General features: G+C 44.0%; 1 long non-coding RNA gene across 1 annotated transcript; it reads right to left on the bottom strand.

Moving 5' to 3' along the window:
* Positions 1-4,618: 4,618 nt before the first annotated feature.
* LOC308576513 lies at positions 4,619-8,902 on the bottom strand. The gene is made up of 4 exons (XR_014003275.1): positions 8,264-8,902; positions 7,125-7,518; positions 6,614-7,029; positions 4,619-4,970 (listed from the first exon to the last, which is right to left on the bottom strand). It is a non-coding gene; the product is annotated as an uncharacterized lncRNA (long non-coding RNA).
* Between the last annotated feature and the right edge of the window lie 15,603 nt (positions 8,903-24,505).

A 24,505-nucleotide genomic window follows, 5' to 3' on the forward strand; every position in this document is an offset into this window, starting at 1 on the left:
AGAGAGTCCATTGTCAATCAAACAACTACTAATGTCAACTTGAATTACCATAGCACTGAAGCAGACTGTCATTAAATAATAAACAAACTGTAGCCCATAAAAGCTTACACTTCAATTAAGAAAAAAATATGTACTGACTGCCTATGGAAGTGTAGTGTGGCGTTGGGGGGGTCCATGTTCTTCAATATTTTGTCATTTTACATCACGTTAAATGACTTATTCATACCTGTCAGGCGTGACACCAGGTTTGCCATAGTGGACCCCCTCCCTCTCCTTGCTTAGACAGTACCAGGTAGGCACAGGTGGGTGTTGCTGGTGCCTGCTCTTTTAAAGCTGGTCAAGCCAGCAAGCACTGCTGGGTGTGTTCACCGTTTTAATTCCCCCATAACGCTTTTGGACCCCTGAAGGGATGCTCTGTTGGAGCTCTGGAGACATGGCTGGGGAATTAAAATGGCAAGCATAGGGCTGCCTCTGAAGACAGTTCGGAAACTTCAGCTAGTGAAGAATTCAGCAGCCAGGTTGCTCACCGGAGCAAGACTGTTTGAGCAAATTACACTGATCCTGGTCTGACTGCACTGGCTACCAATTAGTTTCCGGGCCCAATTCAAAGTGCTGGTTTTGACCTATAAAGCCTTAAATGGCTCAGGACCACAATACCTCAAGGACTGCCTCTTTCCATATGAACCTACCCGGACCCTAAGATCATCTTCTGAGGCCCTTCTTCATGTGCCTCCTTGAGAGGTCTGGAGGGTGGCAACACGAGAACGGGGCCTTCTCTGCACTGGCTCCCCATCTGTGGAATACTCTCCCCAGGGAAGTTCTCCTGCTGCCTTCATTATACACCTTTAGGTGCCTGGCAAAAATGTTCCTTTTTAACCAGGCCTTTGGTTGATCTGATTGACATCCTATGCCCTTTTAAAATGTGCTGGGGAAGGCGGGGCTTATTGCGTGGTTGTTTTTATTTTTATTATGTATTTTGTGGTTTTATATCTTGATTTTATTCTGTGAACCGCCCTGAGGCCACCGGGTATAGGGCGGTATATAAATTCAACAAATCATCATCATCATCATATGTCCGGGTTTTGCCAGACATGTCTGGGAATTGGGCAAGAAAATGGCGTCCAAGCGGGTTTTGAGACAAATCGACAAAATGTCCAGGGAAACCCAGATGTATGGCAAGGGGGTTTAATTTTTTTTAATTAAAAAAAATCATTAGAAGATCAAAAAAAAAGCCCAATAACTTAGTATGGCAACCCTAGGCAAGTGCCACCTGCAGGCACCCAGGGCCCAGAGATGGGTGAAGGAAAACCAGTAACGGCCCAGTGCTGAGAGGACCACTGGAGGCAGGTAGCTGTAGCCAAGATTTTGGGTCATCAGCAGAACAGCGGTGGGGCCTTCTGAGAGCAGCTATCCAACAGTGTCTATCCATGATGTTGTTTTTATGGTGTGATAGACATGCCACAAACAGTACCAGCCATCCAGCTATCCTCTTTAGAACTTAACTTTACTGTGTTAGTTATTTAAGCAAGTCTGTATGACACTTGAATGTAAATAAAATCTCCAAGAATATAAAACAGAAGACACCTGAAGGCAGAAAGTTTTTAATGTTTGATATTTCATTATGCTTTTATATGTGTTGGAAGCTGCCCCAAGTGGCCTCCATAACAACATTCTTCTTCTTCTTAAAATTTTAAATATACATTGAACTGTCAATGAAAACAAACGTTTAAAAGCAGGTTTATAAAAAAGCAAAATGGATAAAGGCAACAGTAAAAAGTGTACACTATAAACTAAAACCACAGATTAAATTACACAGATGAAAGTGGTCGAGTGGGCACATAGTGAGTAGGTCTATTAGTTTTCTGATCTGAAAACTAAATACTATTGTTGTTGTCTAGTTGTTTAGTCACGTCCAGCTCTTCGTGACCCCCTGGACCAGAGCACACCAGGCACTCCTGTCCTTCCACTGCCTCCCGCAGTTTGCTCAAACTCATGCTGGTAGCTTCGAGAACACTGTCCAACATCTCATCCTGTTGTCCCCTTCTCCTTGTGCCCTCAATCTTTCCCAGCATCAGGGTCTTTTCCAGGTTGTTTTCTCTTCTCATGAGGTGGCCAAAGTATTGGAGCCTCAGCTTCAGGATCTGTCCTTCCAGTGAGCACTCAGGGCTGATTTCCTTCAGAATGGATAGGTTTGATCTTCTACTATACTAAATATATTTGCTTCACTGGGGAGGGGGAATACTTTGGGTTTTCTGATCACTCAGAGGTCGGCAGAACTAGCTTAAAGGATATTGTGCTACTGTAAGATTTGGGTGTTGATTATAACGTTGCAGTCATAGTTCATATCTCTTATTACCCTGTGGCTTATAGCATTCATCAATTTCCCCCAATATGGTGCCTTCCAGTTGTTCTGAAGTACAACTCTCATCATCCCAGCGCAGCCTTGGGGGTACACCTAATAGCTGAATTATTTCCCCTTTTTCCATGCCCAGGGTATTCACACCATTTTTTCCTGAAAGGTCTGTGATACATTCAGTGCTCGTCTTGGGGTGGGAACACAAATCATGGGCCACCTTTCATATTCTGTCCACAGTTCCTTAATAATAATCCTGTCTTAACTGCAGAGAGACCTGCTTTCCTAGCAATTTTCCACCAGTCATCCCTGGATGCTACTAAGAATTTTGAAAGCAGAAGCAGCTTTCAAGTTCATGTTTGTTGCTTGATAAACAAAGTACACAGCTATATTTTTGAGTTATAAAACTGAGCAGCTGTGCTGGATTTGAATAGTCCCTACAGATTTAAAACCACTGACCATCATGTCTAGATGAGCTGCCTTAAATCAATCACCGAGGCTGCTGATTTTTTTGACCATAGCAGGATATGTACATCCCCCTTCCCGTAGGAGATCCAATCATCCAATAAAATGTGTAATTTTATTGTTGCCCATGTTTAAAAGCCCTCCCCATAAAATGTCTCTGTCCCAAAGCGTTTCCTCAGTAAGGATTGCCAGGTTTGTTGTTGCCGCTAAATGGTTTTCGCAGTCCCTCCATGAGGTTCTTATTTCTTCTGCAGGGTCTGCGCAAGTCGTTAAACTGATGTCTTCGTATCATAAAAAAAAACTTTAATTAATATGTTCAAATGCTGAACCCAAAATGAGCTGCCAGAGAAATGTGAACCACAGAAATGTGGGAAAGAGACTGAAACCATTCAATAGATATTTAATTACCCAACTTTAATTGTGAAGACCATAAGGGATTAGGTGCCTCAGGCATGAGAGAAGTTCCAATTACTACTTCATTTTAAAATGTGCACATTTGGAAGGAAACATTTTTTACCTCAAAGTTGGATATACTTGTATCGTTGTTGGGGACCTATGTGGTTGTTCCATTTCTTCCTGGTTTTTAGTATTGTACCTTCATCATGTTATTTCTTCCCCTTTAGATAATCATTTTTTTTCTTCTTCTTCTTTGAAATCATTTTTATTGGTTTTACAAATACAAAGTTATAAACAGAAAATCGAGAAATATATCCATATATATTCAATTCAAAGTGTTGGTGCTGACCTTGAAAGCCCTCAACGGCCTCGGTCCAGTATACCTGAAGGAGCGTCTCCACCCCCATCATTCTGCCCGGACGCTGAGGTCCAGCGCCGAGGGCCTTCTGGCGGTTCCCTCATTGCGAGAAGCAAAGCTACAGGGAACCAGGCAGAGGGCCTTCTTGGTAGTGGCGCCCGCCCTGTGGAACGCCCTTCCAGCAGATGTCAAAGCGATAAACAACTACCTGCCATTCAGGAGACATCTTAAGGCAGCCCTGTTCAGGGAAGTTTTTAACGTGTGATATTTTATTGTATTTTTTGTTTTTATGGAAGCCGCCCAGAGTGGCTGGGGAGGCCCAGCCAGATGGGCGAGGTATAAATAATAAATTATTATTATTATTATTATTATTATTATTATTATTATTATTATTATATAAAGAGATTCCTCTGAATCTCAGGATTTCCCCCCATCTGCTCCCTGGGGTCTCACACAACACCACCACCACCACCAACAACAACAACAATATATTTATTAGGATTCCCCATCCATCTGACTGGGTTTCCCCAGCCACTCTGGGGGGCTTCCAACAAAATATTAAAAATACAATAAAACACAAATAATATATTATTATTATTATTATTATTATTATTATTATTATTATTATTATTAGCTCCACCAGACATCCTGTTGATTCAGCATTCATCCTGTTTGCACAAATCATTCTGATTTTATTATGGGGAAGCTGCACAACAAAAGGCATTCATCTGCATTCCCCTCCAGGGTGTTTTTATGTCTTCTTTCCCCTCATTCATCCATCCCACAGTTTTCAGTGCATTTTCCCATCACTTTCTTAACTCCCACAAAGTCTAGGTTTTGTTTTTGGGTTTTTTTTAGAAAAAGTGGGTTTGTTGCTCTAGGGCAATAAAGGACGTTAATCCACTTTAAAAGCACAAAAATAAGTTTTTGGTATGCACATGAATCCCTCCAGCAAAACATAGTGACTCTCTGGAAGCACCCTTTGATTTGGGTCTGGTTCGTTCTCTCTCTCTCTCTCTCTCTCTCTCTCTCTCTCCCCCTCCCTCTCTCTTTCTCAGAATCTGTATTAAAATGTCAAATTCTGACAAGTGGGGGAAAGCAGGTTAAGAACATTTTTATTAGTGCAACGTATTCTGTGGATTGAGTGCTGGAGCTTTCCCATTCAACATTGCCCGAGCTACAGCTGAAGCCATTAAGGAAGTTTTGAAGCAGGAACTGGAGAGGATTGCTGGGGGATTATAAACGTCAATCAGGATGCCTTTACCTTTGTACTGACGAGGAGAAGTGATTTATCAGCTATGAGATCACTGTCACAGTCTCAGAGCTTTTCTTCTCCTCATACCCTTCACTTCGGGCAAGCACCAATTTGTCGATGTGCTTTTTTGGCAGCTCTATTTCCTTTTGCCCCCGGGGTCCCGAAATTCCATTTGTGTGAATTTGGAACATACAAAATAGAAAGAGAGGATTGTTCCTTACAGCGTTGCTCTGGAAGGGCTTTAAGAATATGCCAAGTTAAGGTGCACCTAGCTTCCAAAATACACAACTCTTACCTACTCTAAGATATGCACAGGAAGGAACTTATCTCTTCCCTACATAAAAACACATTTGACTCAAATTTTAGTTTTGGTTTTTTGGCAGAATTTAGGCCATAACTTTATGGATTACAGCAAGTGACTGGTTGCATAGGCTCTGGTTTGACTAGCTCCCTGCACCCTTGCAGGTAGCGTTGACCCAGGGCTCCAGCATAGGTCAGCCAAGGGTGAACACCTGAGGTAGGTGAAAAGCCCGGGAACAGACTATGTTCACTCCTCAGATGCTCCCCTGGACTCAGGCACGGGCACCCCCGAGAGGGGGTTGACCAAACCAAGTTGAGTCCCTGGATTCCTATAACGGAATGCCCTTCACATAGGGATGGTGAGACCGTTCTCCCATCCCTATCACCTGAACCAGTGCCTATCTGCAACCTTACAAGTTGTGACGATTTGCTACGCGTCAGGCGAAACCCAAATGGCAACAGCCAATCAGCCAAGTGGGTTAATTCCTGCCATGCCCCTGTCCCAACGAGAGACAACACACAACAGCATAGCAAGGTCAATCACAAAATGCCCTAAAAGTAGGGAGAGGTGGGCGGGTGTTCCGATGCACGAGCCAAAAGAGGAAGCTCTGGGTCATGTGCATAGGTATATATTGGTCCCTCGATCCGTTTAGACTGCACCCCATTGGCCAGATTAAACCCAGGAACGAGGGACCTACCAATCAGGTGGTGTGGCTTTCCAATATACCCACCCACAACCAGGAGGTCAGTCTCCAGGTCTCACAGCAACACGTCCCCTCTTTTAGGGAGGACACGATTTACCAGCACAGTCTTGATTTGCACATTCCTCGTTCGCCTTAAATAACCACCATGGCGTATTGACTTTGAAGGACATTTTCGGTGGTGCCCTTTGAAATCTTGAATCAGACGGTCAGAGGGTGCACTGCGCAATCCTATACAGGTTTATTAAGAGTTCGTTCACACTGATTTTAATGGTGCTTCCTTACCAGTAAGAGTGCACAGGATGGCACCCTTAAAATACCCTTACCCTTGGGATTAGTTTGGAATTGTTTTTCAAAGGGGAGCATGTGATACTGTAACCAGCCCATCCATGCTCTGGAAGATTAATTGCTCATACCTTTAAAGAAGAGAAAATTGTGGGTTCTTTATTTCAGCCAAGAGGAACCTGGCAGGTAGATAAAAAGATTTAGTTCTATTTGTTACTGACAAATGAACAAAATCTATTTTTGTACCAGCAGGTTAGAAAATATGACCTTCTCTTCTATAGTGTTTTCTTATGTGCTATTCCAGTCTTTAAAGAACCAATAAATCAGCCAAGAAGAACTGGATCAATTTACTGTCCACTTCACTTTAAAACCAAGGTAAATCTGTCAATTCACTGGAACCACTCAGAATCTCTAAAACCTTTCCGGTGTATTTATCGTGTGGGGGCAGGAATGTCGGGAATTAGCAGAAAAAGCGAGCGTGGAGCTTCTCAGTTACTTACCTTTTAGAACTGAGTGATGTAAAGCCATTCTATAGATTCCTTCCAGAATTTCAATAGAACTTTTTTTTCTAAAGGAATGTTCCAATCTATTTCTCAAAGTTAAGGAAACCAAAGTAACTTCTTTGGGCATTGAGTCAACCAGTTAACCTCAAATGAAGTCAGCTCAAACACACACACACGAAACGCTTATGAAGTTGGACAGACTTATTTTCACCTGAAGTGCAACTCAAGAGAGAATGGGTCTCTGTGCTTATGAGATCTTTCAGACTCTTTGATAGCACTGCGATTATGAAGAGTTGTTGTTGCAGCTGAAGGTTTCTGTTGGGAATTTAGGAAAATCCCCAAGAATGCTTTCAAAAAGTGGAGTCCAAGAGTCATCACGTTATCAGCAAATGGCTTCATGACAAGCATTAACTCTGATAAGAAAGAAGATAAGGCCAAGGACAAGTGACCCCTCACATGACTTTCCCTTACATGACTTTCCCCTCAAAAAAACCAAGTACAGTGGTACCTTGGTTCTCAAGCTTAATCCGTTCCGGAAGTCTATTCCAAAACCAAAGCGTTCCAAAACCAAGGTGCGCTTTCCCATAGAAAGTAATGCAAAAGGGATTAATCCCTTCCAGACTTTTAAAAACAACCCCTAAAACAGCAATTGAACATGAATTTTACTATCTAACAAGACCACTGATCAATAAAATGAAAGCAATAATCGATGTACTGTACTATAAAATAAATAAGACAGTACTATAGATGATAAAAATAATAATAATAAAATTTCTTACCTGCACTGATGATAGTCATTGTTTGGATGGGTGGTTTTTATCCATTTCCGCAGTCACACAGTCAATCAATTGGTAGCTGAACTGGGTTCCACACAGTCACAAAAGCAAATTAACTGAAAATGCCTCAAAAACAAAAACGCAAAATAAATAGCAAAAACAAAAGTGCCAAACTTAATCCATTCCAGAAGTCTGATTGACTTCCAAAATGTTTGAAAACCAAAAGGGAGCTTCTGATTGGTGCAGGTGTGGGAATGTTCAGGGATGAAGCAGGGGATATATTGTTTGCTTATATCCTTTCCAACTTGTGTTAATAACTTCTACAATTTAGCAGAGTAACATTCCCCTTTTAAAACTTGCACAGCAGATGTGTTTGCTCAGGCTCGCTAAAGCCTCTAAAACAAGTTACTTGGTAATTCCCCCTTTAAAGGTAAAGGTAAAGGTACCCCTGCCCGTATGGACCAGTCGTGTCCGACTCTGGGGTTGCGCGCTCATCTCGCTCAAGAGGCCGGGAGCCGGCGCTGTCCGAAGACACTTCCGGGTCACATGGCCAGCGTGACGAAGCTGCTCTGGCGAGCCAGCACCAGAGCAGCACATGGAAACGCCGTTTACCTTCCCGCTATAAAGCGGACCCTATTTATCTACTTGCACTTAAGAGTGCTTTCGAACTGCTAGGTGGGCAGGAGCTGGGACCGAACGACAGGAGCTCACCCCGCCGTGGGGATTCGAACTGCCGACCATACGATCGGCAAGTATTAGGCGCTGAGGTTTTACCCACAGCGCCACACGCGTCCCTTCAATTCCCCATTTAGTCCCTCATAAAAGGAATAGACACCACACAGTCTTCTATAAAAGTATAAAAAGAGTTTACTCACTCATTCTTTTCACAGATGGATCCCAGAAGGAAGACTTAAGTTACAAAAGTATTATACCTGGAAACTATCCCATAAGGCGACAGCTCCTTTGTCCTCTCTTGTCTGGAAGCCAAGAGAGCATCTTAGGCTAAGCAGATGTTGCTTCTTCGACGAATGTAGTCAGAGAGAGAGAGAGAGATGGCGGCCAGTCCTATGCTTTTGTTACCTGCACAGGTGAGGCCACGCCCACCTCTGGTCACATGTAGAGGAAGTCTGTCCCAGCCTAGGAGGAAACAGGAAGTTCTGACTGGCTGGTCCAGACACCCCCTTTTTATGTCCACTCTAGGGATGTTGTACTTGACTGCTCTGTGTTTCACATTCCACAGCAGGCACCCTGGAAACAATAGCCGACGGCAGTATTGGACGTTCAGCTTCTGAAAAAGAATTGAAAACTGGAACACTTACTTCTGAGTTTTCGGTGTTTGAGTACTAAGGCATTTGAGAACCAACGTACCACTGTTTTGTTTAGTCATTTAGTTGTGTCCGACTCTTCGTGACCCCATGGACCAGAGCACGCCAGGCACTCCTGTCTTCCACTGCCTCCCGCAGTTTCATCAAACTCATGTTGGTAGCCTCAAGAACACTGTCCAACCATCTCGTCCTCTGTCGTCCCGTTCCATAGGCGCCGACTCCATGGGGCCTGAGGGGGCTCGAGCCCCCTCAAAAAATCTCGGGCGCCCTTCCAGCAGAGCGCCGCCGCCGTCCCCCGCCTCCTCCCCACCTGCTCCTTCGCCAGCCAGCCAGCCAGCCGCGCGCCCTAATCGGAGAGCCCCGGCCGTCCCCCGCGAGATTAGGGAATCCCCGGGGGCGGGGGCTCCTGCCTCGCTGCTTCGCAGCACCACCGCCACTGCCAAGGCACTGCCGGAAATCCCGCGAGAACAGGGGAATCCCGACTGGCCACACCTCCCAGCCAGCCAATCGGCTGGCTGGGGGGGCGTGGCTTGCCCTATTTAGGGCCGGAGCCACTTTATTTGCATATTCATGAGCTTATTTATTATTCATGAGCTTTCCCGGGCCCCCCCAATATTTTTTATAAGTCCGCGTCCCTGTCCCCTTCTCCTTGTGCCCTCAATCTTTCCCAACATCAGAGTCTTTTCCAGGGAGTATTCTCTTCTCACGAGGTGGCCAAAGTATTGGAGCCTCAGCTTCAGGATCTGTCCTTCCAGTGAGGAGGTACCACTGTAGTGAGCCATCATTACATAGTACAATATGGTTTTCCAAGTAGCAGTGAGGTCACAAAGGATCAGAGTTTACAGCCAGGTGACTGGAATGCCATTCATGGGGAAAGGTAGAGACATTTCCCTAGCAATGTCAATGTAGAGTTATTTCGATCTCTGAGTGCAGCAGATTGTTGGGGGATATGTACTGTAATGTTTCCCGGAGTAAATGACTGGATAAGGATGAGTGGGTGAATACTTGAATTAGATATGGCCAAGGTGCTGTGGACAATTATGAAAACAAAAACACGAACAACCCAATAACCCCTCTCTCCCCAACACAATTTCAAAGGGAATCAGATGTCAATCAGCCAAAGGCCTGGTTGAAGAGGAATGTTCGCCTGCTGCCTAAAAATACTGTATTTTTCGCTCTATAACACGCACCAGACCATAACACGCACATAGTTTTTAGAGGAGGAAAACAAGAAAAAAATATTCTAAATGAAATAGTGGATATATGATTTTTGTGGTTCATGCTGTGGCCACAGACATGTGATCTGACAGTGAGTTTGGAGTAGCCCAATGCAAAAATCCTGAGGATCCATGTTTTGTAACCACGGAGGAGGGAAGGAAGGGGGAACCATGGATCCTCTGCTCACGACTGCAGCAGATCCCCCCCCCCCGCTACCCGCAGGCATTCGCTCCATAACACGCACAGACATTTCCCCTTACTTTCTAGGAGGAAAAAAGTGAGTGTTATGGTGCAAAAAATACGGTATATATAATGAAGGCACCAGGCGAACTTCTCTGGGGAGAGCATTCCACAGACAGGGAGTCACTGCAGAGAAGGCCTGTTCTCGTGTTGCCACCCTCTGGACCTCTCGAGGAGGAGGCACACCAAGAAGGGCCTCAGAAGATGATCTCAGGGTCCGGGTAGGTTCATATTGAGAGAGGAGGTCCTTGAGGTACTACAATCCTGATCTGTTTAAGCAAATAGTCTCATGGCATGTTCAGAGTTCCAGCTGAACTCAGCTTCTCGGTAACAAATCTTATCCTAGTGTTCATCCAGTGCTTGTCCCTGTTGGATGGCAAGCTGTATATGAGCCAGTTGAAGCTGAATTTGGCCAAGGCTGAAGTAATTATGGTCGGCATGTAACCTGGAGAAAATACTGGTATACACTTTAGACACCAGCCCTGACCTCTCTGACTGGAAGCTCTGGAGCACTTTGGATTATAACTGAATTTGTCAGAATATGGTTGTCTTTTTCCTCATCTGCATGGTTCCCACACCATACAATTTCATGATTGCAAGCTGGTTGGAGTGGGGATTTTTTCTGAGCGTACTTGGGATGCAGCCAGACGGTCCCTCATGCATCTTAAAATGGGTACAGAGCTTTCCTCTTCAGAGCTCATTGCATAAGAAACCCAGGTTTTCTCCTGACACAATTTGAGCACTCCCCCTTCGCTCCACAATGTATTTTAAATGGATTTTGGCAAACCCACCAGATTAACAATCTTGTTGCTAGCACTGATAATAAATATCCATGTCAACAGGCACATTTTTACATGTCATATGCTTGTAAGCCTCCATGGTACTGTACTGATTCTGGAACTCGCTGGCCAGTAACAGTGGAAGACGACCTACAGCTGCGTGCTTCTTGGGAACGTGTGCCTCAAGTGAATCACGTCTGCTTCCTTTGATTGGACTCAATGTTCTGCCATTATGCAGAGTCGGAGCAGTGGCCAAGCATCATTTCTCTGGACCTGGAACAAATTTGTGAAATCTCCTCCTCCCCTCCCCTATACCTACAATCTCATCCATTATAAAGGGAAAACACGCACACCAAAAATAGCCTCTATCACTTTACAGCTGTCTATTTTCATTCATCTCATTCCTGCACTGTCAATCTCTTTCTATTACAGAGTCCACAGCTATGCACAGTGGGTAGGTAGCATAGCCCAGAGATATGGCCAGACTATGCTCCTAGTGCTCGAGGACCACCAAAGCAATAAGGAACAGCAATACAGTGGATGCTCGAGTTGCAAACGTGATCCATGCGGGATGCACATTCGCAACCCGCAGCTGTGCATCTGCACACACGGGGTTGCGATTCAGCACTTCTGCGCATTCACAAAGCATGATTTAGCACTTCTGCACATGTGCGACCGCCAAAACCCGGAAGTAACCCATACTTCCGGGTTTTGGCAGTCCGTAACCTGAAAAAACGCAACCTGAAGCGTCTGTAAACCAAGATATTGCTGTACAGCTGAGATGGCGAGACTAACAGGGGAAATTCGGAACCAGCAGGACCACACTTTCCTAAAGGAATGGAAGAAGTTTTCGATATATCTGGAAAGCAATGGTAACCAATTGACATCACTTGCAGGGTTAAAAGAAGTTTTGTAAGGAGCAATTTATAAATTATTGTGAAAAGAATTAAGAATAGATGTATTGGAAATTTGAGTTTATAGCAATAATGATAGTAACAAAATGCATACAGTGGTGCCCCGCAAGACGAATGCCTCGCAAGACGGAAAACTCGCTAGACGAAAGAGTTTTCTGTTTTGGAGGTGCTTCGCAAAACGAATTTCCTATGGGCTTGCTTCGCAAGACGACAATGTCTTGCGAGTTCCTGCTGGTTTTTTCCCCCTCCCCCCCTTTTTCTAAGCCACTAAGCCGCTTATCAGCTGATCCGATCAGCAGATAAGCCGCTAAAAGCCACTAATAGCGCTAATCCGCTAATCCGTCAATGGGCTTGCTTCGCAAGACGAAAAAACCGCTAGACGAAGAAAATCACAGAACGGATTCTTTTCGTCTTGCGAGGCACCACTGTAATTAGAAAGGCTTTACAGCCAAAAAATTCGAAAGGATGTTATGCTGGAAAATATGTGTAAAAACTAATAAAAAATATTATTATTATTTTAAAAAGAAATAAAGGCAGTGATCATTTTAAAGGTAAAGGGACCCTTCACCATTAGGTCCAGTCGTGGACGACTCTGGGGTTGCGGCACTCATCTTGCTTTACTGGCCGAGGGAGCCAGCGTTTATCTGCAGACAGTTTTTCCGAGTCATTCGGCAACCCCAGAGTCATTCGCGACTGGACTTAACTGTCAGGGGTCCTTTACCTTTTGGCAATCCACTTATCCCACTACTTAGTTGGTCTATAAGGTGCTACTGGACAATTTTATTATTATTATTTTTAGTTCCCTCCAATGTAATCCAAATCTCTCCTCTAGAGGAACAACACGCAATGGGGCTTGACTAATCCTCCATTAGGACCCTTATCCAGTTTAAGCAAACACCACAGACACAGCTGGGCATATTCTTTGCTCAAGAATCTACTGGAGATGTACTTATCCAGCTGCAAATGGAAAAGCATACTTAATCAAGAATACGAGTGATTCATTGAAGCTGGGCTGAAAGGCGAGCTGGAAGAGAGAAAGCTATCCCTTGATAAGAAGCAGACTATGACTCAGAAGATTTTTCTTCCAGTAAATGCCCCCCCCTTGCAGCACAGCTGGATGAGTTTTCACTGCAATGCCTAGACAAGGCCTTGCATTCTTATTTCCTTTTAATGTTAAAGGCTGAATGATGTATCCTATTTTATGTGGGAACCACTTCCCAATTGGCTTTCCTTTAAATTCATTGCTGCCACACCGCCAGAGCACGATTTCTGTTCTCATCCTGAAGCAAAGTTCTTAACCTGAGGTACTATTTCTGGGTTAGCAGAGTCTGTAACCTGAAGCCTCTGTAACCTGAAGCGTCTGTAACCCGAGGTACCACTGTATCTATCATCTAATCTATCATCATCTATCTATCTATCATATTTTTCTGTCCATAGGACGCCCCCTATTTTTGGGGAATCAATTTTAGGAAAATGAGGGGAGATGGCCCAAAGTTGTTGAGCCTCTTCCCACCCCCACCCCCACCCCATGCAACTGCAGGCAGGAAACACTCCATAGGTCGTTTCCCATTCACAGAGGCATCGGGGGAGAGTTGCGCTCCTGGGAGCACAACCTCCCCCGATGCCGTCATGCGTGGGAAACGACCCAGGGAGAGCCCGCTGCGCGCAGCGGCATCGGGGGAATTTGTGCTCCCGCCAACAAGCTGGCTGGCAGTGTGCAGCTTCTCCCCCCCCCCACGCAGCTATGGGCAGGAAACACCCCCCAGATCGCTCCTCCTCCCCCATGCCACTATCCGTGTATTGGAGGACCCCAGTTTTTTGACGTGATTTTTTAGTCAAAAAACCTCATCCAATACACAGAAACATACGGTATCATCTATCTATCTCTATCATCTATCTATCTATCTATCTAATCTTTCTCTATAGTAGAAAAGTTAGCAAAGGAAACTTAAACTCAACAGGAAAAGATCTGTTTTAGTAATAATAATAATAATAATAATGTAATATTTATACCCCCACCCTGGGTGGCTCCCAACAGAATATTAAAAACACAATAAAAGATCAAACATTAAAAACTTCCCTAAACAGGACTGCCTTCAGATGCCTTCTAAAAGTCAGATAGTTTTTTATTTCCTTGACATCTGGTGGGAGGGTGTTCCACAGGGCAGGCGCCACCACTGAGAAGGCCCTCTGCCTGGTTCCCTGTAACCTCACTTCTCGCAGGGAGGGAACCGCCAGAAGGCCCTCAGCGCTGGACCTCAGCGTCCAGGCTGAACGATGGGGGTGGAGACGCTTCTTAATGGCCCAAAACAATTATCAAAACAGGCTGTGTGTTTTGAAAGTACAACAACAAAAATGCCAGGGTTGGTTAACCCTCACGATGCATGCAACTGATGGCATGGCTATTTAGTTAGTTAGTTATATCATAGCTCGATTGTAATAAAAAACAACAACACTCAAAGCGGTTTGCAAAAGATAAAACAGTAAAATCAAGGGGGGAAACTCAGCCATACTTTAAAACAAGCGAAACTTAAAATAAATAAATAAAACAGATGGAGCACTGAAGCAGAGTCACCAAGAGCGGCAGAGTCATTCCTTTGACTTCTCTTCAGAAAAAGAAGAAAAAGGAAAAAGGAAGAAGCAAAACATGTTTGGGAGTGGATGCTCAGTGAACCAAATTCTCTTGGCTGTGATAAAAAACACAAGATACAACTCTTTCGCAATGCAAATATTTTCTTCTGAGGCAGGTGCCATTTGCAGAACATTCCTGTTCTGCGGTGGTTGAGTGATAACTTGAAAATATTTTTTTAAACTTTCAAAACAAGCAGCCCACTACAAGGAAAGAAGGTGTGTAAATCTACTGTTTCAAACTTAACCATGGATTCCTGGAGGGGATTTTTCAACAAATGCAGCTGACAAGATTATGCTCAAAAACATCATACAGTCGTACCTTGGATCCCGAATGCCTTGCGAGTCGAACATTTGAGGCGAGTCAAATGCCTCAAACCCGGAAGTAAGTGTTCCAGTTTGTGAATGTTCTTTGGAACCCAAACATCCGGCATGGCTTCCTGCAGCCAATCAGAAGCTGCACTTTGGTTTCTGAACTTGGTTTTGGAAGTCGAACAGACTTCCGGAACGGATTCCATTCGACTTCCGAGGTAGCACTGTATTTGTTTCAGAATGGCCTGTGTTTCTAGCTCCCAAGCCAATGGTGCTTTGGCATCTCTGCAGCTGCTGCCAGCAAGGGGAATGATCTATGGAGCAACTCACAGAAGCCATATTAAGTGGCTCATGATCTATATTTGGAACACTACTGACCTAAATCAGAAGATCCTAAATGGGACATTGTAGACTCCAGCCCCCCCCCCCCAACACTGCCACACTTTTCCAAATGTATTTTGGACCTTTTCCAAAGACTTTTGGTTGTTTTCCCAATATTTCAAAACACTTTCTGCAATTATTTTGGAATCCGTTTCATGGGATAAATCACTTGTTAGGTTACAGTCAGACAATAAAATGCTCATTTCCCATTAACAATAAAAAGAAATATGCTAATAATGATGCATTATTATTATTATTATTATTATTATTATTATTATTATTGCTGCTACTACTATTGTTATGTGCAATATCACAATGAAAGTTTTCTTGAACAGCAAACACCTATAATGTAGGCCAGACTGACTTCTGATTTGGAGAAGACTAATATATTTCATTTTCACAGAAAAATTGATTACTTTGTGGGTCAATATAAAGACAGGGGGGAAAGTTGCACTTAATTAACTTGGATTCTTAGGCCACTTATCCAAACCAGAATCAATATCTTCTTTATTGTACTAATTCTAATGTAAAAAAAAATGTGATTTTATCCTAACCTTTTCATTTAAGTATTGATGGATGAGTCTTTTTCCAGTCTATGACCGTTTCATACATCTGTCCTTTCTGTCCAGCTTTCTGCAAAAAAGTGTGGAAAGTCACATTTAAACACACTTTTAACACATTTCCCCTAGAATGCATTTTGTATGCTTTTCTTCCTGAGAACTGCATTCACAACATTTGGAGCAGGGCAGAACTTGAAGAATAACTGTGTTTCAATCCACAAGTCATAGAAGTGCAAACTGAATTGTCAACTTAAAAAACTACATTATCCAACATCTCTGTTCTTGTCCCTAACAAAAGCAGAAACAGGGAGATCCTGAATTATAAATGGATGGAACATCTTTAGCAATTGCTGTTTGAAAATGTAGCTGTGAGTAATTCCGTTCCACATAAGCTGATAGATACTGAGAAGATCCACAAACTGTATAGGGTTTGAGTTTTTCTTTTGGTTAAGAAATCCCCGGTCAAAAATTGTGGGTGGCCACAAAGTAAAAAATAAACACCATTCAATTTGGGAACTTTTTGCTTCAATGCAATGTTATGTTTGTAAATGAAGCCTGAGAAAAGATAAACAGCCCTAAGATACTGAGGGGAAACAAACTTTCTGCTTATTTATGAAGAATTTGCCTATCCAAAACATTATTTTGCTCGTTTATAGAGTAATAAGTCTCTGTTCTAGCCCCTTTAACATTTTCTGTGATGTGAAATATTTTTTAACAAGAGATGTTTTAAAAGTCTTCTGTATTCTTGTATTTTGCTTACACAAAACTTGCAAAACTTACAAAAAATAAAATTCTCAGAGTATTTTTTTAAATTTTAAAATAAGGAATACTAAGCATCAGGGATGCCATTGTTTGGACAATAAACCTCATTCTCAGAGGCAAGTGATGTGGTTTTTCCCTAGTGTAGTTCCTTACAAATCTGCAACATCAGACCCTTTGATTGGCAGATAGTAGGATGAAATGTTGGAAGTGAATGCTTAAGTTGTTTTTAATTCCTTTTTGTAAGTCACCATTTGTTTGTTTGTTTGTATGCCACCCATCTGACTGGTTTGCCCCAGCCATTCTGGGCAGCTTCCAGCTAATCATAAAACCACAGGGCTGCCTTCAGCTGTCTTCTAAAAAGTGAGATACTTGTTTATTTCCCTGACATCTGATGGAGGACATTCCACAGGACGGGAGCTACCACCAAGAAGGCAGCGGTGGTGCATCCCTGATTACCACCCAGGGTGGGTGGGCAGGCGCCTGTGGACGTGACCGCTCTGAGGGTGGGTGGGGCGTGCTGGGGGCAGAGTGCGCCGGGGGTGGAGCACTCACTGCAGTCAGCCAGCTGCCTCATGCTTTGGATCCTAGCGTCGGAGAGGAGTGCTTTCACCGTTTCGCCGCCGCTTCTGCTGCAAGCGATTGTAGCATCGAAGAGGGGCATGGAGGCTTGCTGCAGGGGTGGAGCTTGAGACTCCAGCTTCGGAGAGGGGCACCATCACCACCTCTCCACTGCCTGCAGCCGGCTGGCAGTTGCGGCCTCCCCCCTCCCTCTCGACTGGATCAGGGGCAGCCGTAAGGAGAAGCAACCGCCACCGCCATTGCCCCAGCCCTGAAGGCGCAGCTTCCTTAGATGAGGGAATTGTAGTGGGGCACCAGATTGTGCCCCTTCAAAAAATGTTCCCGGGTCAATGCCCCCCCCATACACTATGCCACCGCAAGAAGGCCCTCTGCCTGGTTCTCTAGAACCTCGCTTCTCGCAATGAGGGAATCGCCAGAAGATAAGATAGCCAATGGCCATAGCAACAGTAAAATATTACAGTATACGCAGAAAAGGGAATTTGATATAAGAGCACAATTTAAAGCCCTGAATCAGCCGTCAGTTAGTGGCCCTTATTCTGACTGCCCCTGCTATGAAGCTAGCAACCTTTGCTGTTATCTGCTCATTTTGATCTGATAGAAGAAAGGACATTGTGGCAGTGGTTGAGCGCCCTGGGATGGTTAGTACGAGTGGGGTGATGATCTTGTTCCTCAGGTCCTTGTAGAGAGTACAAGACAGGAGGACGTGTGCCGCTGTTTCGGTGCTACCATCTCCACAGGGGCAAAGACGTTTCTCAGGTGGGATCTGTTGGAATCAACCTTCAAGTACCGCAGATGGCAAAACATCCAGTCTAGAAAGTGTAAAAGCACGTCTGTATTTTGGGATAATAAGTTTGTGCAGATATGGGGCCAGAGAATCAAAATGGAGAGGTGGAAAATGAACATACCAAGGGCAGAATTTCCTTATACAGTGGTACCTCGGGTTACACATGCTTCAGGTTACACACGCTTCAGGTTACAGACTCTGTTAACTCAGAAATAGTGCTTCAGGTTAAGCACTTTGCTTCAAGATAAGAACAGAAATCGTGCTCCGGCGGCGAGGCAGCAGCAGGAGGCCCCATTAGCTAAAGTGGTGTTTCAGGTTAAGAACAGTTTCAGGTTAAGTACAGACCTCCGGACTATTTCTGGGTTAGCAGAGTCTGTAACCTGAAGCGTATTTAACCTGAAGCGTATGTAACCCGAGGTACCACTGTACTGCCCTCCTTATTTTAAAATTAAAAACTTGAGAAGTTTCAGGAGAAGGGAGGGGTGGCCCCCATCATTTCTCCTCAGTCCAGCCCCTGACAGCTGGAACAATGTGGGTGGAGATGCCCCTTCAAGTGTATTCAATTGTATCTTTACTGGGGGGAGGGGCGAAATTAAAAATATGCCTCCCCCCATATTTTATTCAAGTTGGTATCCCTGGAAGAAGCAATAATATTTTTCTTAGTTTGGCACGAGCTACAGAAACATTTTTTTACATGACAGATTTGCCCTCCAGTACAGGTGCTGGGAGCAATCCCAGACAGCGTTGGCTGCTCCTTTCTATGATTGATATGATAACCATATGCCCTGCTTCCTAAAACATAGAGGAGAAGCCTCTCCCAAAACTAATTCTTACACATGACTACATTAGTATTACGGGCATGATTTATCAATCTGTTGTGGAAACAATTGCCTAAACAATTACATGCTGTTGATAGCACTCTCATTTTCTGGACTGTAGTTCCACTGTCATTATTAATAATATATCCTGACACTTTCTGACATGAATAACTCATGAGTCCAGGAATCTGCCAACTTGCTGAATACCAGAAACATTTTGTTTGCAGTAGAAGTGCTCTGAGCAAGCTGCATGTTTTATGGTGTGTGTTTGCAGCATTTAAAATGATATTTCTATATTCCGAACATGCAAAACCTTTGCTCAGTAAAATCCCAATTGCACTAGATGCAGCTCAGATTGTATGGTTTTGTGATTTGATTCCAAATCATAAAGGGGGGTGGTGGTCATATTTTGGATTTCAGACAGAAATACCAAGTGTCCCTATTTTCCAGGGTCAGTTCCAGATTTACCGAATCTGTCCCAGTTTCTAATCTGATCCCAGAATGTCCCGTTTTTCCTTAGGACACCCCTATTTTCATCAGAGAAACACTGGAGGGTATGGTAGAATGTCCCTATTTTCATTGGAGACATGCTGGAGGGTATGGAATGATGTGATTCCCCAAACCAAGGAGCTAGAGATACAACCTTTAGAAGACATCTGAAGGCAGCCTATGGCTGGATCTGGACACATCAAAGAAGCAATTCAGTTAAATGCGTTGTAAACGTCATACAGTACAGGGAAACCTCGGTGGTGAAAGACAGGACTCTACAGAGCCATCTGGTGTCACAGTGTTATAACGCATATAAAGTGTGAATGTAGCTGAATCTCTGGTTAGGGAAGTTCTTAATGTTTGATGTTTTATTATGTTCTTATATATGTTGGAAGCTGCCTAGAGTGGTTGCGGCAACCTCAGATGGGTGAGGTATAGATAACATCATCATCATCATCATCATCATTTAATGCTGTATTGTGTTTTTAATATTCGATTGGGAGCCGCCCAGAGTGGCTGGGGAAAACCAGCCAGATGGGCAGGGTATTATTAGTATTATTGATGTTCCTATTTTCATCGGAGGAATGTTGGAGGGTATGGAACACATTTCCTGTCTGGAAACTAGACTGCATAGCAAGGATGAGGAACCAGAGGCCCTCCAGATGATGTTGGACTTAAAATCCCATCAGGCCTAGCCAGCATAGCCAATAGTCAGGAGTGATGGGAGTTGTAGTCCAACAAGGTTAGGAGGACTACAGGTTACTCATCCCTGTGCAACGCATCTTTTCATTGTTAACTTGCCATATGTCTGGGATTTCCTGGACATATCCAGCATACTGGAGTCGGTAGCAGTGCCTGGGCAGAAATCGGGAGAAAAAAAAATGTCTGGAAAAAAGCCGGACGTATGGCAGCTGACATCAGCAGTTCTGTTTGTGCTGATTTTCCATTAGAAAACAGCTCAACAATTTTGGCCAATAATAGCTCAACAATTTTCCTGTCCGTTTGAAATATGGCAACCCTATTGTTACCAATTTTTTGGGCATTACAACCAGATATCTGGAAGCACCCGGGTTTGCTCACGCTGTTTGGGATTGCAGAGTCTAGCTCCCTTCCCCTTTTCAGATGTCACGGTGAATAGAGTTTTGCTGACATGAACTCTGCCATTAATTCAATTGTAAGTTGGGTTTTGATAGAATGGCTTGTTTCAATGCTAGGTTGGCCTGTGTAAGGACATGGTGGAATATAGCCACATTTCATTTTTTGTGTCTCCTCCCTCCCACTTCCACAAAGCTGAAATAACTACAGCTCTGTGCTTTGATTTCTCACTACTTGACAGCAGCTGAAAAGTGAATTGAGGACAGGCTCTTGCCGTCTGCAGAATATCAGCATGTTTAAACATAACAGTAACACGAGAGGCGTTTTAGTCCTCCAATCTTCAGGGGAAGTAAGTTTGGTATTCTTGTGTGAGTTAAAAAACACAGCAGGAAGCAACTGAAAATTGCCTGATAAAACTTTGTCAGCCTAGTTTGGTTCAATGTTCCATTGTTTTGCTTTGTTTTTGTTTTTTTCATTTTCTTAGTCCTAACGTCGGGATTTCAGTTCTTTTTTAAGCGAGCAATTCAACAAAGTGTCCTATTTTCAAGGCTGCAAAAAGCCAATAAAGTCAATGCTTTTGCAATTCAAACATTAAAGTAACTGATGACACGACATGGGGAGAAGCAATTGAAATGTCCTTCAGAAAGGAATAAAACCAAACTGTATCTTAAAAAAACTAAACTAAACTAAACTAAACGTGGCACATAGAATGAGATGCTCATGTGCATTTGACTTTTTAAAGAAGTTAAACAGATTGGGTAAGATCCAAGGAAGTCCTACTCAGAGTAAACCCATTGCAGACCCTCCAAGTGTCCCTATTTTCTGGGATGTCCCTGAGTTAGAGAAGCCATCCCGGTTTCTGATTTGATCCTGAAATGTCCCACTTTTCCTTAGGTAAAGGTAAAGGTACCCCTGACCATTAGGTCCAGTCATGACTGACTCTGGGGTTGCGGCGCTCATCTCGCTTTATTGGCCAAAGGAGCCGGCGTACAGTTTCTGGGTCATGCGGCCAGCATGACTAAATCAGAGCAGTGCACGGAAACGCCGTTTACCTTCCCACCTATTTATCTACTTGCACTTTTACGTGCTTTCAAACTGCTAGTTGGGCAGGAGCTGGGACCGAGCAATGGGAGCTCACTCCGTCACGGGGATTCGAACCGCTGACCTTCTGATTGGCAAGTCCTAGGCTCTGTGGTTTAACCCACAGCACCACCGACGTCCCCCCACTTTTCTTTAGGTTGTCCCTATTTTCACTGGAGAAATGGTGGAGGGTATGGAGTTATCCGACCCCCGAGCCGTCTGAAGGCAATCCTGTATAATAATATTCAATGTTTTATTATGTTTTTATATATATTAGAAGCTGCCCAGAGTGGCTGGGGCAATCCAGTAAGATGTGTGAGGTATAAATAGTAAAATCATCATTATGGAATGGGACATCCCTATTTTCATCAGAGAAATGTTGGAGGGTATGCCACCATCACTTAAGCTCACTGCTTTCAGTTGGTCTGTTCTGAGTATGACTTGAATCTCAACCACTGAAATTGGAATTGCAGCTGTGTTGTGTCAACAAATAATGTCTGCCGAGTGAGACACTGAGTCAAGGCTTTCATTTGGTGCAGAAGGAAAAAATGTGTGAGTGTGTCTGGGGTGGGAACTCTGACATCTGTGTCACCCTTTTTCTGACTTTTTCTGATTTGATTAAAAATGTTAAAAACATAGTCTGTCGGTACATTTCCTGCATGATATGTATTTGGAAAAATATACTTGAAAATGACCTAGAAGCTGTCTGTGGACAAACGCCGGCTCCCTCGGCCAATAAAGCGAGATGATTGCCGCAACCCCAGAGTCGGACACGACTGGACCTAATTGTCAGGGGTCCCTTTACCTTTACCTTTTTACCTGGGTGTGTAAATGCTGGTCACTTATGAGTTTATAATGCATAAGTGTTATATGCAAAAAGTAGAAGTTCAGAATTCCTTTTGGAGGGTGCAATTGTACAGTACAAAGTCCAAGTCATCAACTGTTAGATAATCAAGCCTGCGATGCTAACCAAGTTTACTAGGGAATAAATCCTTTTGAACACAGACAGACTTACTTCCAAATAGTATATGATGGCAAGCAATGTAAATTTCTTTTTAAAGAACCCTGAGCATATAAGTGTGAACCAATCCTATAAATAGGTCTGTGCCTCTGGAATTTTAAATTTTTCAATTCTTTTGTTACTCTTGCGGATGCTCAGCACAGTTATTCAGTTCTCCCCCTCCCCCCGCCAGCTGTTTTCAAAAGCAACATTGGATCTCTAGGATGTACAAGGAAGAACATATGGTCTGCAGCACATTACATGGAACTACACCAAGATGACACTGGAAAGAGTTCAAGATATTGTTTAAAACAGCAAAAGTCAGCATGGTCTGTGAGTCAGAGAGGAAAATCCAAAAAACTAAATTCCAGCCAGAGACCGAGAGCAGCCTGGGAGAGTTTCATCTGAGCAGTTGCCACAATTTTGTTTTAGAAAGAAGCACGCATAGAACAAGCATGGATGCAAGTCTCCTTTTCCAACGCAAATACAAAATTGGCACCTGAAATTAAACATGACTCGTAATGTATTGCTGCAGTCAACAAAACCTTGCATCGGTTCTTAGGAATTTATATCTTTAGCTGGTATTTAACCTTTCTGATTCTGTAGCATCCATAGGATTTTGCAGGGCTGAAAAGTGAATCAGGAGTCTTTTTGAAAATTGCAGGTGGCTCTTCTCATGCAGGATGTAAAGATCTTGGCACAATATTAAGCAAGCTCTTCTTAATAGCAGGAAAATTGCAACCTGAATGCTCATATGCATTTACTGAAACCAACATGGGGAAGGCTAACATCCTGCTATCTGCTGAAATGCTATCTGCCCAAATCCCATCCTCCTGACTATTGTAAACCCAATATTTGGCAAGTGTTAATTTTCTGCGGGGAATTAACGAGATTAATTCTTGGTGACACAGAGAATTCTTTATGGGTTGATAGACTACGTTATAAAGAGACCTCGGCACTAGGAATCTTTATAGAGAATTGCTGGAGTTTGTGGGCCAGAGTTGACAAAATAGTTGTGCTAGTAAAAGCCAATATGACAAATCCTATCAGTGCAACAGGGCTCCCCCACCTCCTACCTCTGTGTGCCCCACACTCCCAATTAGCTCCCAGAACCAGTGCTTTTTTCCTAAAAAAAATGTTGAGGGGTACTCTCATTTTGGCAGCTCACCCCTTGCCCCTTTCCTCCCCCCAACCCCTGGACGAGGGACTCGAGGCGGCGGCGCTGAGAGGATGGGATGGGCGAAGGCTGGGTTGGCTTCAGAGAGGAGGGGCGAGTGCTTGCCAGCGTGAGAGCCAGTGTGGTGTAGTGGTTAAGAGCGGTAGACTCGTAATCTGGTGAACCGGGTTCGCGTCTCTGCTCCTCCACATGCAGCTGCTGGGTGACCTTGGGCCAGTCACACTTCTTTGAAGTCTCTCAGCCCCACTCACCTCACAGAGTGTTTGTTGTGGGGGAGGAAGGTAAAGGAGATTGTTAGCCACTTTGAGACTCCTTCGGGTAGTGGTAAAGTGGGATATCAAATCCAAACTCTTCTTCTTCTACTTCTTGCCAGCTGGCTGTAGCCCGGCAAGAGGAGGAGGAGCGTCGTCGCCTCCACCATGGCTGCCCCAGACTCCCCTCCCTGGGCACCGGGCGGTGGGGTGGAGAATGACGGAACTCCAGTCCACACTGCTACTGCGGAGACAGCTGGCATGTCAGTCCGTCAGTCGGTACATGTCACCCCACACCCCCCAGAAAAAAACAAGCAAAGCTACAGGGAACCAGGCAGAGGGCCTTCTCCATAGTGGCGCCTGCCCTGTGGAACCCCCTCCCATCAGATGTCAAGGAAATAAACAACTACCTGACATTTAGAAGACATCTGCAGGCAGCCCTGTTCAGGGAAGTTTTTAATGTATGACATTTTAATGTATTTTTAATCTTTGTTGGAACCCAGAGTGGCTTGGGAAACCCAGCCAGATGGGCAGGGTACAAATAATTTATTATTATTATTATTATTATTATTATTATTATTATTATTATTATTAGGGCCATGGCACATCCCCACCGGTGACCCTGGGGGGAGCTCTGAGTTTATGTACATCAACAGGGCTCCCACTACTTGTGGTTGACCCTTATGAGACTACCTGCATGGCAGACAGGAGTCAGATATAG

The sequence above is a fragment of the Podarcis bocagei genome, assembly GCF_964188305.1.
Source record: "Podarcis bocagei genome assembly, chromosome: 1".
Classification (NCBI taxonomy): Eukaryota; Metazoa; Chordata; class Lepidosauria; order Squamata; family Lacertidae; genus Podarcis; species Podarcis bocagei.